Consider the following 21,229-nt stretch of genomic DNA (forward strand, 5'->3'; position numbering starts at 1 on the left):
CACTTGAAGAGGTTATTTGATTTTTTATTTGGATTAATCCTCTCTTGGGCATAGTTTCCATGGATTACATGATTTTTTATTGTTGGAGAGTTTGGAAGATGTTGTATTCCCAACAATTAACTCCCACTAATATTGTAAGTGCAATTAATTATATTATTGATCCTCTTATGGGTGTGTAAATGTAAATGGGAAAAATACTTGGATCGATTGTAATTATAATTTAATTATGGTTGATGAAGAGGTGAAACCTTGATATGAACCATGAGAAGGCATGGGGAGGAAGGGAAGCCAGAATGGGGGTATGCTAAAATAATGAGAAATTAGAAAGGAACATTTAGAGATATGGTCATTCACAGAGAGAAGCACGAGGAATCAAGAAGGAGACAATCAAAGAGGACTAAACAAAGGAGTAGAGAAAAGAAAATACTAGCACTTGTTGGAGTGCATGAATAGATCAGAAAGAAAAAATATTGATGAGTTGACTAGATTGAGGAGAATAATGTTCATGACTCTACCCCGTGTTGCTAAGTAAGAACTTTCCTCATGGCTTAATGGTCTACCTCTAGGGTGGCCAATTGTAAGAGAGTTTGTAGTACAATCGAGCCTATGGTAGGGTGGAACATGGCTCACCCTTCATGAGTTGTAGGTAGCTTTTTATTTTAATAACACAAGCTCCCTTGAGGACTTTGAACTTGTAATGAAACTTATATATTTTTGAAGCAAAAAAGATAATCACCAACTATATGTTTATGAGCTTTCTTGTTGAGTGGATATCATGCCCTCTATGTTGATTTTTTATGAGATAGTAGGGTAAATCTAGTTTTAATGTTTGTCATAGCTATGTAATACTCATATGCCTTCATGTATATTTATGTTCTCTTATGACGTGCCTTAGGATAATAACACATATAAACCTATAGTCTTGGTTATTGTTTACGTCTTGGTTGTTATAGGCCTAGACCAAATAAGAAGCTCAAATAATAAGACTACAGAGGTTAACCTCACAGTCTCTTGGATATCCTTGATATTTTGTTGGTTGTAAAGAGATATCAGGAAGTTTAATTAGTTATCTTGTCTATCTTGGATAAGCAATAAGTGGCTATGTATACTATAGAGTTAGAAAGTCTTATTAGTGTTTTAAACTTATAGTAACAACCTAGATGATAAGGTGAGGAGTTGGATGAAAATAATCTTCACATAACATCTTATGTAAAGTGTTGTAGAGGTCATTGGGGAACTCTTAAGTTTGTTGGGAGTCTAATGAAGAGCTTAAGTGACCATGAAGTGAGGGTGATTAGTATATAATAGGGAAAAGGAGGATTTAAAATCCTTAATGTATACCTTCATATATTAATGAGTAGTTGGAAGGTTTCTCTAGTTGGGAGAAGAGTTATGAATACCTTATAAGTGGTAAACTATGTACATTTGCCTCATATGCCTATTCAAAGAGAGGCCTTCTAAATGATTATGGAATCAAAAATCTTGGACTCTTCTATAGTCTGGCGAAGAACTCTACATTATTAAAAGTCTTCTTGGTAGCTTTAATGCCTTATTAATGTCTTGTTCAATTCTCAAGATAGGTTAAGAGTTGTCTCTGCCATTATGCCTTGTTAAAAATAATTCAAGGTTAATGTATCACAACCTTTAGAAATTTGTAGTTTGGAGTCTTTAGCCCTAACACTTGGTCATATGACAACAAAGAGGGTTGTGACCGACAACTTAACTAAAAGAGTTCCTAAACCCAATAATCCATAAATTACTATGGATATTCTGCTAGATAGTTCAACACAATAGATCTAATAAAACTATATTTAAAAATCCAAAATATACATTATTAGGGTTTATTTCTCTTTAGATTTTTGGATATGTAGATTACTTTTAATTGCATATGAACGCAAATTAGAATATATGTAGAAAATAGAGAACAACATAGTAAAATCTCACAAACAAATAGAGAACAACAAAATCAAATCTCACAAACAAATTTGACACAAGAAATAACCTTGGAAACGTTTTCTAGAGAAAACTGTTAGAAATATTGAGATGGGGGTGAAACAATTTTTCATTTTTTCTTACTATTTAGTATCATATATCATTTTCCAATCATATCACATGAAAGGAATACATAATTTATATTAAAATTTTGATTTTTATCTTGAAGGAAGCTACAACTTCTGGTTTTAATAGTCAATAATAAAAGGATCTACAACCCCTAGTGATGTACCAACTACTAGTGGAAGGAGGTGAAACCTCCTAAAGGAAGTTACAACTTCCTTGCCTATAAACCTCTACTACCCTTACAATTTTAAGATAACAATAAGAATTTTTAGGCTCCCATACCAAGGATAATGACCCGACTGCAACAACACTCAACATTCTCAACAATCATGCAATCTTCTAACCGCCCTCTTACATAACCACTGCTAATCATCAACTACTATCTCATTGCATCATCATCATCACTTAAATTTCACTCATGCAAATTCACGTCCTCAATTTCCTTTCTCAAACACAATTCAATGTGCCTTTGGTCTACCTTATGACCAACTTCTAATTTCATTAAGCTCAATCTAGAACTACACAAGATCTTGCAAATAACATAGGACGTCACTCGCACTCCACTACACTTATGCACCAACCATGTAAAACAAGCACTAATCGATGCATCTCACTCAAACTTCCAAATGCATAAATGTATTTAGTGTGAACCCAAAACACACTATGACTAAAATTTAGATTAATCTCACAATTACCTTATAGCTCAGATCTTAATACACAAGATAATCACCATACCACAATTAGATCACACACAAATATTTTCATAAAAAATCACAGAGGAGATTTTTATGTACAGGTGTATGCTCAACTTCTAATATGCACTTTTTTCCAACAACAAATTCATATTATACTTCAATCAATTCCATCTTCAAGGTACACACTCAAGTTCTAATGTGCATTATCATTCTACTATGCACTTGAACCATCACAATTTTTTTTACTATACTATTGTGGCATCAAATCAGAACAAAGATCAAGACAATGTAAAAGTTATAAAAATTGATTAGGAAATTTTCTCAATCACTATTGATCGATCCAAACGCTCCATCTAAATGTTGGGTCCCTATAATACTAGTGATTCCCCCATTACTATTGTAGTTGTATCCCTTATTAATATTGTTGTGCCCCTATTATCCCCATATTGTTATTACTGTGCCCCATAAAATCCCTCTATTGTTATTTTTGTGCCTTTATATTATTATTGTTAGGTCGGCTTGGTTATATTGTGACCCCTTAGACTCCTATATATAGAAAGGAGGTTTTTTCATTTGAATCATCCAAGAATTATTCATTTGTGTAATGTAAAGGAAGTTGCCCCCTCGAAGAGGTTGAATTCTAAGGCATTGATCTATCTTTTCTATCTTTTTGTGAGCTGGTTTCATAACATTTGGTATCAGAGCTTTGGATTCTAGGGTTTTTCTACTCCAAATAGGTCATCGTGGCATTTTCGCTAAATTTTTATTTTTATTTTTTTTATTTTTTATTTTTTTATTTTTTATTTTTTATTTTTATTTTTATTTTTTATTATTATTTTTATTTATTTTATTTTTTATTTATTTATGATGATGATGATGATGATGGTTAACGTTCGCTGAGACCAAATAATGGTCTATCAGACCTAAAGAAACAAATTATCTATTTTGATTTAAAATTTTATTCCTAAGCTTGGAGAGAAGCCTCCCGAGCTCACTATAATTTTGACATTGTAGAAGGCTAGGAAGGTCAGTATTGTAATTTTTATTTTATTTTATTTATTTATTTATTTTATTTTTATTTATTTATTTATTTATTTTATTTTTAATTATTTATTTTTAATTTTTTTAATTTTTTAATTTTTTTTTAATTTTTAATTTTTAATTTTTTAATTTTTTCTGCAAAGTTTCAGAAGCAAAAAAAAAAACCCATTTGAGACGAAATCACACTGAACCTCGGGTCCGAATTTCAGAGCTTGTCACGTAATATTTGTGGAGATATGATCTGAGGAAGTTGGTATTTTTGCTCCTGAATTACATTCCAAACAGGCAACCTTGGGAAAATTGTCATAACTTTTGTTTTGAGCATTAGATTGCAATTTCATAAGAAGTTATAGAAAAAGGACGGAATGTAGTTTCCTGTGTATATTTTTTAGACCCAAAGGTCAAAACAGTGACACATGGTACCTCATACAAGTTTGCTCTTCTGAAAAGGTATATAATAAGGTCATCTTGGGAGATTGTGCATAAATATTTCTTGGAGAATCTAAATTCCATCAGACTGGTGGCATTGGAAAGAGGACGCAGAGGGTTACTGCAGGTCACAATTTCAGAATTGGATGATCCGAAATTACAAAGATACATCAGATTCAATATCTAGCTCCTACAAAGTAAAAAAAAAAAGTGTGTAATTTTTTTTAATTTTGCATAAGATTGGTTTGAAAAATTAGTTTGAAGGAATTCAAAGGGAATAGTGAAGAATTATGAGCATTAATTAATTCCCCGAAGAAAGAAAATGGAAACACCTAGTAAGCAACCTAAAAGCTCTAGCATGATTCGTGAAGAAGAGGAAGAAATGCAACATCATATATCAAAATTACAACAAATTTCACTCTCACTAAAGGTAAATCAAGCCAAGATGAATGACGTGGAAGCTAAGATGAATGGCATGGAAGCTAATATGAATGGCATGGATGCTAAGATGGAAGCTAAGATGAATGGCATGGACGATAAGATGGAAGAATTGAAGATAAATTTGAATAAGTTGCTACAAGAAATGATCACTAATGGTGAAAGGGTAGTAAAGGAAACTCATGATGAGAACAAAGGAAATGTTAATCATGATTTCATAGACTCTAATGTTGGATTGAAGACCCACCATATTCCAAAAATCGATATGAGGAAGTTTGATGGCAAGGATCCCGCAACATGGATATTACAGATGGAGCAATTTTTCGATCTCAATAATGTGCAAAACACACAAAAGGTACGTATTGCAACTTTATATTTGGAACCAAATCAGTTTGTATGGTATCGATGGCTTTGCTCTCGTAAACAAATTGTCACTTGGGAAATTTTTACAGAAGAATTGACAGCACATTATGAGGATACAAAAAGCAACACCTTTTTTAGCCAATTGATAAGTCTCAAACAAAAGGGTTCAATGATGGAGCACATTGAGGACTTCCAAAAATTGAACGTAAGGGTAAAAGATATTCCAGAGGAGCATAGGATTGATATGTTCATAGGGACTTTAAAGGATAATATCCAACATGACGTTCACCTTTGGGAACCTGATTCATTGGAGAAGGCATTCAGGATAGCAAGAAAAATGGAAAGCAAAATTATGGCAACCAGGAAGCCTACCACTCACAACTATAAAGATGGAAGTGTTGTTGCCCCTAGCCTTCCACAACCTATAAGATTGACACCACAAAAATTGGAAGAAAAAAGAGAAAAGGGGCTTTGTTACAGTTGTGATAGCAAATACATTAAAGGTCATAAGTGTGCCGAGAAGAAATTATTCTACATAGATTGTGAAGAGGAGGAAGAAAAGGAACAAGAAATGTTAAAAGAAGAGGATATACTCCAGAAACAAACCCTAGATAAAGAAGAAATGAATTCAACCATATCTTGTAATGCATTGGCTGGAATTACCACTCCTCAAACTATCAAGATAGAAGGACATATCAAGAAGAAAAAGGTAATAGTGTTGATTGATTCAGGAAGTACCCACAATTTTATTCATTGTAAGATAGCAAAAGAATTGAATTGCTTCCTATATCCAACAACAGAGTGTCAAGTAATGGTTGCAAGTGAAGGAACCATAAATTGCTCTGGAAAGTGCCATAATATCAAGCTATCCATGGGAGAATATGTATTGAATAGCCCAATGCTTTCCATTCCAATGGGAGGTGCTGATGTTGTACTAGGATTCCAATGGCTACAATCCTTGGGTACAATAGCTTTTAATTTTCAAGAACTTTTCATGAAATTTTCTGCGAATGGAAAGGAAGTTGAATTAAGGGGTATTGCAGCGAAACCGAGAAAGATAATCAGCTCTAACGGTATGACAAAGCTTCTAAAAAATAAACAACGAGGTGTAATTGCACAATTATGTTCACTAGATGTTTCCACATCGAAATCACCTATTTCTCCAGATCTCTAAAATGTCTTGGACAATCATTCCAAGGTATTTGAGACTCCCAAATGCCTCCCACCTATTCATGATCAAGATCATGCTATTCATTTGATTCCAAGAAGTGTTCTTCCAAACATCAAGCCATATAGATATCCTTATGCCCTAAAGAGTGAAATTGAACATATGGTTCCAGAAATGCTAGAGGCTGGTATAATTCAACCAAGTCAAAATTCTTTCTCTGCTCCAGTAGTATTAGTGCATAAGAAGGATGGATCATGGTGCATGTGTCCGGATTATAGGGAGTTGAACAAGCTCACTATTAAAGATAAATTTCCCATTCCTGTCATTGATGAATTATTGGATGAATTGCATGGATCAATTTACTTCACCAAGTTGGATCTTCGTTCAAGATATCATCAAATCAAAATGAAGATTGAAGACATTCCGAAAATGGCATTTATAACTCACGAGGGTCATTATGAATTTTTGGTCATGCCTTTTGGCCTTACCAATGCACCTTCTACATTTCAAGGTTTGATGAATTCCATTTTCAAACCCTTCCTTAGAAAATTTGTGTTAGTATTTTTTGATGATATACTAATCTACAGCAAGTCTTGGAAGCATCATGTTGAACATGTTGACAGGGTGCTACAACTATTGGAGGACAAACAATTATATGCAAAAAGCTCCAAATTTTTCTTTGGAGTACAAGAGGTGGAATATTTGGGTCATATTGTATCTCATGAAGGTGTTAAGGTAGACCCTAACAAAATTAAAGCCATTAAGGGATGGAAAATCCTCACATCCATAAAACATCTGCGAGGATTTCTTGGGTTGACAGGGAATTATCACAAGTTTGTTAATAATTATGGGAGAATAGCAGCACCTCTAACAACATTATTGAAGAAAGATGCATTTTGATGGACTCCAGAAGCAACAAAGGCCTTCGAACATCTTAAAGAGGCAATGTGCCAAGCACCGGTCTTAGCTACACCAGACTTCACAAAAACCTTTATTATGGAATGTGATGCTTCAAGAAATGGAATAGGTGTTGTTTTAATGCAAGATGAAAGACCCATTGCTTTCGAAAGTTGTCCAATCAAGGGAAAGTATTTACACAAAGCTATTTATGATAAGGAAATGCTGGCAATACTACATGCACTTAAGAAATGGCAACCCTATCTAATGGGAAGACACTTCAAGGTAAAATTGGATCATGATAGCCTTAAATACTTTTTAGAACAAAAATTATCCTCTTAAGAGCAACAAAAATGGGTCACAAAGATGTTGGGTTATGAATTTTAAATCATCTACAAAAAAGGGAAGCAAAATATTGTGGCAGATGCACTCTCAAGAAAGGATGAGGATGTGGAAGCATTGTTATGTGCCATTTCTATTATCCAACCAAATTGGATAAATGAAGCAAGGGAGGAATGGAAGAATGACAAAGAAGTGGGGGCACTTATTCGAAAGTTACAACAAGATTCCAGTACATCTGATACATTTAGCTGGAAAAATGATTCGTTATGGTAGAAAGATCGCATATACCTCTCTAAGAATTCCCAAATCAAACAAAATATTCTTATGGAATTGCACACTTCTCCCTTAGGAGGGCACTCAGGATTTTGAAAAACATACCACAGGGTTAAGAAGGAGATTTTTTGGGTTGGCCTTAAATCAGATTTTCAAATTTTCTTGGCGGAATGTTTGGTTTGCCAACAAAACAAAGTTGAAACAATTAAGACCCCAGGTCTATTACAAACTTTATCCATTCCAACCCAACGTTGGGAGGAGGTTTCAATGGATTTTATCACAAGTTTACCCAAGTCTGAAGGAAAGAGTGTCATCACGGTGGTAGTTGATAGACTTACCAAGTATGCACATTTTTGTGCATTATCACATCCATTTAAAGCCAGTACAGTTGCTACTATGTTTATGGAAACAATTCAAAAGCTACATGGAAACCCAAATATTATTATAAGTGACAGAGATCCCATTTTCACTGGAAATTTTTGGACAAAATTAGTTTCTTGCCTTGGTACTCAGTTAGCTCATAGCTCATCTTATCATCCTCAATCTGATGCAAAAACTGAGATAGTAAACAAATGTTTGGAAGGATATCTTCGTTGCTTTGTATCTGATAAATGGACACAATGGGTCAAATGGTTGCCTCTGGCTGAATGGTGGTATAGCATTTCCTTCCATACTGTAGCAAAAATGACCCCATTTATGGCACTTTATGGATATTAGCCACCATCCATCACATCATATTTAAGAGAAAACTCTAAGGTTCAAGCAGTGGAACTCACATCGAGCATCAACAGTAAGTTCTCCAACTCTTAAAGGATAACCTCGTGTTGGTGCAGAATAGAATGAAACAACAGGCAGATCAACATCACAGCGAAAGAAGTTTTGATGTAGGTGACTGGGTATTCTTACGGCTACAACCATATAAACAAATGTCCCTTAAGCAAGCTAGGAAGGATAATAAATTATCACTGAAGTATTATGGTCCGTACAAGGTGTTGCAAAAGATTGGTACTATGGCATACAAATTGGATCTTCCTGCAGCTTCTTGAGTACACCCAGTTTTCCATGTTTCATGTTTAAAGAAGGTTATAGGCGACAATCTCCCAGTTCAAACAATATTACCAGAACTTGACGAGGAAGGAAAAATTATATTGGAACCAGAAGTAGTTATAGAAACAAGAACTCGACAGCTACGAAATCGATCAATTTTGGAGTATCTCATCAAGTGGAAGAACTTATTCGCTGAAGATTCCACATGGGAGGATGAGAATTTTATATAGAAGCATCCAGAACTACTCAAGCGTTGAGGACAACACTTTTTTGAAGGAGAGGGGCATGTTGGGTCCCTATAATACTAGTGATTCCCCCATTACTATTGTAGTTGTATCCCTTATTAATATTGTTGTGCCCCTATTGCCCCCATGTTTTTATTACCGTGACCTATAAAATCCCTCTATTGTTATTTTTGTGCCTTTATATTATTATTGTTAGGTCGGCTTGGTTATATTGTGACCCCTTAGACTCCTATATATAGAAAGGAGGTTTTTTAATTTGAATCATCCAAGAATTGTTCATTTGTGTAATGTAAAGGAGGTTGCCCCCTCGAAGATGCTGAATTCTAAGGCGTTGATCTATCTTTTCTATCTTTTTGTGAGCTAGTTTCGTAACACTAAACAACACAATGATCCTTCTACTTGAACAAAAAAAGACATATATCTTGTTTACTCAATTGGATTCCCTATGCACAAATACTTAATAGAACGACTTGATCCACGCTTGCACTATATTTGACCATATATTCATGATTAATACTTCTTATGAATCTTATTACTTGAATGATTTCCTCGAGAGAAGTTACAATTTATCCATTGTCGCAAGCATTACTCAAGGTGATTTGTATTGGTACAAGGTTGTGGATGACACTTTGTTAAAATTTCCAAGACAAGAAAAATAATGCCTTCACCGCATCAAGGAATATCACCTTCTCCCTAATCTATAAACATATGAAAGGGAGAGTCAACGTAACCATGCACTAGAAAAACACAAATCAAAATGTTGACAAATTTCAAAACTTGTATTATTGCAATTTCTTCCACAACTTCATCCTATTATCCATTAGGGTGTATAGATTTATATGTATTTTGTGGACCAATTTTTTTAGGGTGACATAGATCCTTGATTTATGATTGCACACCTCATGGATAAGATGAATCACAAATATTTAATTGTTGGATAAGCAAGCACTGTACATTGCATCGGGTATAGTAGGGGGTTTGTAGGGGGAGATACCCCCCCTGTATGGGGTCCCGAGTAGTGCCCTGAGAATTTTTTTATGCGGACCTAAGGATGGAGGGCAAACCAAAAGATGTTGGGTAGACCTACCCATGGTTCTGTGCATGGGTTTTGCACATGGTTTTAGGCATGATGGTTTTCTTCCCATGGTATTTTATAGATCTGGTCAAGGGAAAAATGGTTATGTTCTAATCGAGGGTTATGGATTGGGGTTTATGAATGCTTCAACATGTATATATGTATTATAACATTGAAAGGAATATAATGAAAAATCAATCTGGTAGTCCTGGTTTTGTGATCCAGGGGAAAATCTTTGTGTATATTTGTTTCTGTTCTCGCCATTGTTTATTTTTTTGTTTGAAGAATTCATTTGCAGGTAATCTATGTACAAGGTTAAAAACTACATTAACATTATTTTTATTTACACCACACAACCGCTCTATGTATATGTTTATCTAACCATTTTCAAGGTGAGAGATTCTCCTTTAAAGAGTTGACTTGATTAAAAATGCTTTAGTTGAAAGGGAGGGCTTCTTTGCAACAACCAGAACCCTTACAATATGTCATTACAATTTATGCCACATTTTGGAACCAACGTAGTGCTTCCTCTATGATTCACATGGAATGCCACCAACTGTTAGAATTAGCATGACGAGAGTTATCCATCTAAACATGTGTTTCCTTCAAAATATCAATTATTTGTGCCAATATCATCAATCTAGTGCTGGGGTGACTTAGGGTTTATTTTATTCACCCTTTGATGTCATTGACAACCTCATTCAATAATATCCCACTTTTTCATTGATGTTGACACCTATGACCCCTCTTTCATCATGCTTCCTATTCCGTCCTCTCTCGCCCCCATCGACATCAATGGAAATGGGTGTCTTTCTTTTGTGGGGATGCTCCACCTGATGATATTTTTCTTCCTCCTCGACATGTTTTCTTCTCTAAACCCTAGTGGGTTTGATTTATTTCCTAATCTGCTTAGGATTCTACTTCATATCATAGTTACAATCACATATAATATGTTCAAATTTATGTTATTTAAAGCATTATTTGTTGTACTTGAATGCTGGAGGAAATTTAGTGTATGTTTTGTTGGAGAATCCATTAGGGTTTTTGACTTGTCTCCTTGTAAAAATGCTTTAGGTGTTTTGATGATATTTTTTGTAGTTAACCCTACTATAAGTTTTGCAATCTGTAGCCTTATGCCCAACATTTGTACATTAATAACAATAACCAAGAAATATACTTGGGAACCTTAGTGAGTTGGATTGCCTTGATGATATTATGAAATTGTTCATACTTGGAGGAGGTCTTGTCTTCTCTTGCTCATCTTGGAAGGTGTCTTTTTGAGAATATTAGCATAACTTCTTGGACTAGAAAATTCACACTTCTTCTAGTTTTCACTTTGTCTTTTGAGGGCAAAGATTCCTCTTTCAATTTTTTCTTCAAAATTCTCCTTTGTGGACTTGGTGCTTGCATAATTTTTGCATGAAGGTTCACGTGGACTTGATTTGTTGTAGCTGACAATGTTATCTATCTCTTGCAAGATTTTTAACTTTTTATTGAGCTTGTTAACTTCAACCCTTAATGATACAACTTATTCTTCATGCTTCTCACAATCTTCTTCCTTCCTTTTTAGCTGGTGTGGGCACTTCTTCAATTCTTCTTTCTTCTTTAAGTTGGGTCTTCAAGGAGATAATTTATTCTTTAAACCTTTTCTCCTTTTGATAAAATTTAGTTTGTAGCTTGATCAAGTCCTCAAATTTTTATTTAAGAAGAGTTTTCAGTATTTATTCTCTCATTTTTTCCTCTTTTACCTCAGTCTTTAAGCTAGGATCTTCCTTTTTAGCTTATTTTGAATAAAGATCTTCTATCCCTTCCTACATATCTTTAGCCAAGGAGAAATGTCCTACCTTATTTTTTATAGGATATGATAAGCTTCTTAGTATGGTATCCATTGATATTGTATCGTCTTCTTTTGAATCCTTTGTGGTTTCATCTCTAGTAAAAAATACCAACAATATATAATCTAGAAATCAATCTCCATAAACATGCTCCATAATTCATAGTCTATTACATCAAATATGAGAGGTATTGGAAACATGACAACTAGGTCAACTTGATCTTCATTAATGACTTTAGTATGTTTTGGCATCATTGAAATGGATGAGACTTTATTTTTGTTTTCCTTAGAGAATTTGGAGGCTAGCATTTCTGCCTTTCCCATCTTTGTTCCTAAGATCTACCTTCCAGTTGTTGGACTATAATGAAGGAACTTTCTATGATAGTAGTCGTTGGAAATACTCGTGGGGGTGGGGTGGGGGGTTGGGGGGTGAATAATTTTGTCACTTTTTCTTACAGTTTAATGTCACTGAGCATTAACTAACCATATGACATCAAAGGAATACAATATTTATATTAACAATTTTATTTTTTCTGAAGGAAGCTACAACTTCCTTGCCTAGCACCACCCTCCCACCCTTATAGTTTGAAGATAAGAATTAGAGTTTTTTGGCTCCCATACCAGGGCTCCTCTTATTAAACCATTGCTTCCCATCAACTACTATCTCACTGCATCATCATTAGACATAGGCTAGAACTACGCAAGATATTTCACATAACCTAGGTTGTCGTTCACACTACTCTACACTTGCACACCAACCATGTGACGAAAAGCATTGATTGATGCATCTCACTCAAACTTCAAAATAAATAAATATATTTAGCATGGACCCAAAACATGCTACGACTAAAATTTAGATCAATCCGACCATTACCTTATAGCTTAGATCTCAATACACAACATACTCACCATACTGCACTCAAATCACACTCAAATAGTTTCATAAAGCATTACATAGGAGCATTTTACACATAGGTGTATGCTATACTTATAATACGCATTGTTTTCAACAACAAATCAATCTTAGACTTCAATTAACTCCAACATGGAGGTACACATTCAAGTTCTAAAGCACACTATCTTTCTACTATGCACTTGAACCATCACAATTTTTTTATTATACCATTGTGGCATCAAATCAAAACATAGATATATACAAAATAAAATTTATAAAATTTGATTATGAAATTGTCTCAGTCATTGTTGATTGACCCCAACATCACATCTCAATTACACAATGACCCCTATAATATAACAAAAAAATACATACATATTATTTGCTCAATTGGATGCCATGCTCATGAATATTCAACAAAACAACTTGATACATGATCACACTCTATTTGACCATAAATTCATGATTAATACTTCTTACAAATCAAACCACTTGAATGATTTCCTTTAGAAAAGGTACAATTTCACCGTCTTCCTGAGCATTAATTAGGGTGATTTGTGTTGGTCCAGGGTTTTGGATTACACTTTGTTAATGTTGCCAAGACAAGAAAAAGAATGCCTTCATTGCATCAATGCATATCACCTACTCCCTAATCCATAATCATATCAAATGGAGAGTCAACATAACCATGCACCAGAACAATGTGAATCAAAGTGTGGATAGATATAAGAACTTGTATTATTACAACTTCTTCTACAAGTTACTCCTATTATCCATCAACATATAGATATTAATATCTATATTGTGTACCAGAATTTTTGAGACCGACCATATATCATTGTCTATGATTTTACACCTCGTGGCTAATATGAATCACAAATATTTAACATTATTTTTATTTAAACAATATAACCATTGAAGATGAGGAACCCTAATTTCCAAACACACCCAAATAACTTAGAACCAGATAGAGAAACTACCAGGGTACAAAACTCAACATAGAAGAACTACAAAGTTGAATGATATACCTATGGAATTGGTCCCTTGAAGCTCCAAAGTAGGGAGTACAATGACGAGTTGAAAGACTAGACCAAAAGTAGTATTATGTAGAAATAATATGAAAAGCATTGACCCTCTCCAAATGAGCTGGAAATAGAAGTGTGGGTGACCACAAAGAATAGTTTCTCATCCAAAGGATGGCCTAGAAATATTCTCAAGGTCACCACGAGAATACACCAAATGCAAGTTTATAAAATGATAGAGTGGGAGCAAAAGACGACTATATTTTCCATTGCCCCATCACCTTCAGAACCATCATACTTCGACCATGTATTTACCCATCTATGGTATTTATAAATGACGTATTGTGATGAATGAGGAAAGAAAGGAAAGTTGTTACCATACCATTGCAATACCATGGAATGACAAGTAGTGTGTCTGACACACTTCTTAATGAAAACATTCATCTCATAATCCCTCCCACCGTTAATGCGTGTCTCACCTAGTATACTCTTGTACTCAATAACCTAACCTCTCAGAGCTCCCACAAACATTTCCATTGCTACAATAAGGTAGAGTGCACATACGAAATATTTTTTCTGGATACTGAAAACATCAACCTTCCCACATTTAAAATGACAAGACCATAATTGTGTTGTTCGACCCTCATTACTATTTAACCATGCATGAAGAGAGGGATAGTTAGAAAATCCGGCATGCTCTTCAAACCTATCTTATTTAGTTTCATGTATTCACCCCCATCGGGGATCCAAAAATATTTGTTTTGCATCTAATTTTTTCGAACTTGCATGAAACCCATTAGAGTATTAAGTCCCGATTGAAACATAATATAAGGACAAAGCACATCCCAATCATCACATACCATATGTGTATCTAGGAAGTTCGTTATTCCTGTGACCTATATCCACCATGAATTTGTTAACCTAGAAATGCTTGAAACATAACAAACTTGAAACATATTGGGAGACATAATAAAGAATTATACACTCTATATTGATGTATCCACATTATGATGTCCATAATCTTTTTCAAGCAATACATCTAATCTTTGGGTAACTTCCATTCTATCCTGTAGAGGCCAATGTAGATCAATATGAATATTTGGAGAAGAACAACCCATGTTTTCCAGATACTCGGTAACTCCATTCCTATCCCATTTAGTATGTAATACTATAATGTAATCATAACCTCTCAAAAGATAGGCAATATTTGACGTGATTCCTTTTGGTCGCAATCTAGCACAACTTTAGAAACCGTATGTCCATTGATAATTATTTGTACACAATTAACCACCATTAAGGAATCCCCTACAATCTATAATAACTTGTATATTTCTCCAAGAGTAATCTAAAGTCTTTTCTCAAGGGCCATGAACTCTGCATATTTTTTACCATCTACCCCACAACACTTAGCATATTTTCTCAATGGATTTAGTTTATCATCCTAGAAAATCCCTCCAAACCCTGCAATACCTAGATTTCCTTTAGAATCCACATCAAAGTTTTATTAAATAAAATGAATAGGAGGAGGCCTATGACTTGATGTATCAACAACTTCTTTAGTCAGGATCCCTGTGGGTTTTATGATTACCATTATTTTAGGTAGCCTTATATTTCGAAGCATAGGAGCCTCCATGACTTCAAACTCCTGTTATTGTGATGTCCAAGGTATGGTCAAGAGGGTTTCCCAAATGTTTGACAAGATTTGATCCTGAACCATTATTGGATTTCTCTTCTTATCACGGATGATTCAGTAATTACACTCCTTCCACAGATTCCACAAGATAAATCCCAATTTAAATTTCCAAGCTCTCTTAATAATTGGATTCTTGAAATGAATTATGAACCATTTAATCATTGTTATCGAAGTGATCTCAGCAGGTTCCCAGAAGTTGATAAAAATTATAGGAAGGAGTTTCCATACTTGTATTGCATAAATGCATGAAATAAATAAATGATTCAATTATTCCTCTTATTTAACAAATAGATAACAAATTGAAGGCCCTTCCATGCCCTTCTTATGAATCCTTTCCTGTGCAATTAACCATAAGAAGATATAATTTTTTGGCCAACCCACATCAATATATATACCTCCACAACGACGCCTTCTCCACTCTGTTATGTACCACAACAATGGAGTAGGCCTCTTTAAATGTGAAGGATCTTGTAGAAAGAGTTCCCCATCTCAATATTTTAGAATCATATTATGATCTAATCATCCTTTGTGACAACTCCTTAAGCAATATTTCCCGAGGAAGACTCTGTATAAATTTGGCCCAAACTTTCTTTTATTTCCAAGATTTCCAAAGATTACTATCCCCATCTCCTTGCCAATAATTTGTTACTTTTGTAAAACACATATGTTTCAAGAGTAGTTTCATTTGTCTAAGAGTAGGATCTTCCTTCAACCTTGGCATTAGTTGCCATGATTCATCCCAAAAATATTCCTTCTCTCCTAACTTAATATCCCAGAACCCATTATTTTGTATCAATATCCCACTGATGTTCACCCAAACCCATAAGCTGGAACCTGGAATATTTTTATCATAATGAATCTTGTCTTACTATGTATGTAACGTGACCTATTTCCTTAACCAAATTTATATCAAAATTCGGTCCCCTCCTTTTATCCATTTCCACCAAAACATAGTGCCAAAAGTGGTATTTATGATTTCAGGATCTCGTAAACCTAGGCCTCTTGAATGTTTTGTTAAACTAAGCTTCTCCTAGCCAAATAACGACCACGACCTAGAGTTTTTGGATCCTTACAACAAAACATCAGTCCATCAACGCCAGAATTTAGTTGCAACAATTTTTGGAAGAGGCATAGCCAAAATATGATATACAAGAATGGCTTGTAAGACCGCCTTAGTGAGAACTAATCTTCCAACAAAATTAAGGGCTCTAAAGGTCCAATTTTGAATCTTGTTTGACAACTTTACGATTAAATCTTTCCACCATGATGTCCCTTTAGGATATAAAACCAATGTGATCCCCAAATATTTAACAAGAAATTTATCACGATGGACCGCAAAAAAAATTGTAATATGAATTTGGACAGAGTCTTTACAGTTAATGAAAAATATACTGGTATTCTCCCTATTTATCATAGTCCCTAAATCTTTAGGAAATGTCTTCAAAATATTCTGAATTACTTTAGTTTCGTGTAGAGTAGGCAAACAAAACCAACAAATATCATCTACAAACTGTTGGTAAATGAGTTGGAGATCCTTACCAAACAATGAGAGACCTCTAAGTTGACCTTGTGAGTGGGATTTATTTAACATTATTCCAAATCCTTCCATCACTAATAGAAGGAGAAAAGGAGATAAAGGGTATCCCTATCTCAAACCTCGAGAGGAGTGAAAGGCTGACGATGGCTACTCATTAATTAAAATTGAAAGGAAAGGGGGGAGATTAGTGAATAAACCCATGTAATCCATTGGGACGAGAACCATGAAGCTTGTAACACCTATATCAAATAGATCTAACATAAACGATCATATTCTCTAGATAGATACAATTTAATTAACATACCTTGCTTTTTTATAGTCTTGAGAGAATGAATAATCTCATGAGTTGTATAAATTCCATCCATGATTTTCCTTCCTTCTATAAAACCTATTTGTTCAAGTGCAATAAGTGAGGAGAGTAATGGCTTCAAATGTTTCATCATGATCATAGAGGTAATTTTATATGTCATGTTGAATAGAGCTATTTGGAGAAAACCTTTTGGATCCAATCCTATTTGGGTATGAGGGAAATAAACATGGCATTCAATCCTCTCCATATTGTCTATGATTGCTTGGATTCTCCCATAATTTCATATATCTCCTGTCTTAGGAAAAAATAAAATGATTGATAAAAGTTAGCCATGAAACCATCAAGTCCGGGTGCTTTAGTTTTAGGCATGCCCATCACCACCAATTCCACCTCTTGTAATGAAATAAGTCACATTAAATCTATGTTTTGATCCATTGTAATTAGATGAGGGATTCCCTGCAAAATCCGATTGATATGATCCCAATGATTATGTTAAAATAGCTAATTAACTCCCACATGGAGAAATATCTAAAATTAGAGAGTTAGTTAACTAAGAATTGAGTCAAGTCGAGTTAAGTCATAGTCGAATTTAGTGTGTGGTTGAATTTCAAGTTATTTTAGGTGAGTCGCTAGTTTGAAAAGGTTAAATACCCTTCACAAATTGGTATTAGAGCTGGGGAAGGATCACAATATCTGTGGAGCCTATAGAGCCAGTCAAGAAGAGGGGAAAGTGAAAAAGATCGGTGATTTTTTCAGTTTGCAAAATTGTCGAATAATTAGTGTGAAGAAAAATCATGGAATAATTAAAGTATTTTTGGATCAATGCTCCTCCCCTTCTGTCATAACTTGCAAAAACCTTAGTGAGTTGGATTGCCTTGATGATATTATGAAATTGTTCTTACGTGCAGGAGCTCTAGTCTTCTCTTTCTCATCTTGGAAGGTGTCCTTTTAATAATATTAACATAAATTCTTGGACTAGCAACTTCACACTTCTCCTAGTTTTCACTTTGCCTTTTGAGGACAAGGATTCCTCTTTCAATTTTTTCTTCAAATTTCTCCTTTGTGGACTTGGTTTTTGCATCATTTTTGCATGAAGGTTCATGTGGACTTGATTTGTTATAGCTCACAATGTTATGTTTTTGACTTCAACCCTTAATGATACAACTTCTTCTTCATGCTTCTCACAATATTCTTCCTTCTTTTTAGTTGGAATTTGGTCAATTCTTCAATTCTTCTTATTCTTCAACTTGGGTCTTCAAGGATATAATTTCTTCTTTAAACCTTTTCTCTTTTTGATTAAATTTAGTTTGCAGCTTGATCAAGTCCTCAAATTTTTATTTAAGATGACTTGTCAGTATTTTGTCTCTCATTTTCTTCTCTTTTACCTCAGTGTTTAAGCTAGGATGTTCCTTTTTAGCTTATTTTGAATAGATATCTTCTATCCCTTCCTACATGTATTTATCTGAGGATCAATGTCCTACCTTCTCTTTTATACGATATGATAAGCTTCTTAGTATGGTATCCATTTATCTTGTATCATCTTCTTTTGAATCCTTTGTGGTTTTATCTCCTGTAAAAACTACAAACCATATACAATCTAGGGATTTCAAATAGGTCTCCATAGACATGATCCATAATTCATAGTCTATTCCATCAAATATGGGAGGTAGTGGAAACATGACAACTAGGTCAACTTGATCTCCATCAATGACTTTAGTCTGTTTTGGCATCATTGAAATGGACGAGACTGTCTTTTCATTTTCCTTGGAGAATTTGGAGGCTAGAATCTATGCCTTTCCCATATTTGTTCCTAACATCTACCTTCCAGTTGTTGGACTATAATGAAGGAACTTGATATGATACTAGTTGTTGGAAATACTAAGGGGGGGAGGGGGTGGAATCAATATTTCACTTTTTCTTAAAATTTAGTGTCACCAAGCATTAACTAACTATATCACATCAAAGGAATACAATATTTATATTAACAATTTTTTTTTATTTTTTCTAGGAAGCTACAACTTCCTTGCCTAGCACCACCCTTCCACCCTTCCACCCTTACAATTTAAAGATACAAATAATAATTTTTGGGCTCCTATACCAGGGCTCCTATTACTGAACCATTGCTTCTCATCAACTACTATCCCACTACATCATCATCAAACTTAGTCTAGAACTACACAAGCTCTTGCACATAACCTAGGCTGTCATTCACACTACACTACACTTGCACACCAACCATGTGACGACAAGCATTGATTGATGCATCTCACTCAAACTTCCAAATACACAAATATATTCAATGTGGACCCAAAACACACTACGACTAAAATTTAGATCAATCCCACCATTACCTTATAGCTTAGATCTCAATACACAACATACTCACCATACTACACTCAAATCACACACAAATAGTTTCATAAAGCATTGCATATGAGGATTGTACGCATAGTTTTATGCTCTACTTATAATACACATTGTTTCCAACAACAACTCAATATATTCCAGTTCTAAAGTGCATTGTCTTTCTACTATGCGCTTGAACCATCACAATTTTGTGATTATACCATTGTGGCATCAAATCAAAACATAGATATAGACAATGTAAAATTTATCAAAGTTGATTATGAAATTGTCTCAGTCATTGTTGATCGATCCCAACACTAAATCTCAATGACACAATGGCCCCTATATTAGAACAAAAAACGACATACATATTATTTGTTCAATTGGATACCAAGTGCATGAATATTAAATAAAACAACTTGATACATGCTCGCACTATATTTGACCATAAATTAATGATTAATAATTCTTACGAATCAAACCAATTGAATGATTTTCTCCGGCAAAGTTACAATTTAGCGATCTTCCCGAGCATTACTTAGGGTGATTTGTGTTGGTCGAAGGTCTTGGATTACACTTTGTTAATGTTGACAAGACAAGAAAAAGGATGCCTTCATTACATCAGGGCATATCACCCACTCCCTAATCCATAATCATATAAAATGGAGAGTCAACATAGCCATGCACCAGAAAAATGTGAATCGAAGTTTGGATAGATTTAATAACTTGTATTATTAGAACTACTTCCACAAGTTACTCCTATTATCCATGAGCATATAGATATTAATATCTATTTTGTGGACCATAATTTTTTAGGCTGACCATATAGCATATAGCATTGTTTATGATTTTACACCTCGTGGCTAACATGAATCACAAATATTTAACAATTTTTTTTTAAACAATATAACCATTGAAGATGAGGAACCCCAATTTCCAAACACACCCAAATAACTTAGAACCAAATATAGAAACTACCTGGGTACCAAAATCCACATACCGGAACTAGGAAGTTGAATGATATACCTATGGAATCAATTCCTTGAAGCACAGAAGTAGGGCGTACAATGACGAGTTCAAAGACTGGACCAAAATTCGTATTATGTAGAAATAATATGAAAATCATTGACCCTCTCCAAATGAGCTCGAAATAGAAGTGTGGGTGACCACAAAGCATAGTCTCTTAACCAAAGGATGGCCTAGAAAGCTTCTTGAGGTCAGCACCAGACTACCCCAAATGCAAGTGCATAAAATGATAGAGTGGGAGAAAGAGATGACTATAGTTTCCATTTCCCTATCACCTTTAGAACCATCATACTTCAACCATGCATTTAGCCATCTGTGGTATTAATAAATGACGTGTTGTGATGAATCAGGAAAGAAAGGAAAGTTGTTACAATACCATTAGAAGCCTATGGAATGACAATTAGTATGTCTGATACCATTCTTAATGAAAATGCTCCTCTCGTAATCCCTCCCACCATTAATGCTTGTATCACTAGATATACTCTTGTACTCCAT

At 34.5% G+C, this 21,229-nt stretch overlaps 1 pseudogene; it reads left to right on the forward strand.

Moving 5' to 3' along the window:
* Window positions 1–271: 271 nt before the first annotated feature.
* The window catches only part of LOC149256728 (F-box protein At1g67340 pseudogene), a 52,773-nt pseudogene continuing 31,815 nt past the window's right edge, over window positions 272–21,229 (forward strand).

The sequence above is a fragment of the Pinus tabuliformis genome, chromosome 7, assembly GCF_031772625.1.
Source record: "Pinus tabuliformis cultivar Carrire ecotype Pingquan chromosome 7, CPIR1, whole genome shotgun sequence".
NCBI classification, from domain to species: Eukaryota; Viridiplantae; Streptophyta; class Pinopsida; order Pinales; family Pinaceae; genus Pinus; species Pinus tabuliformis.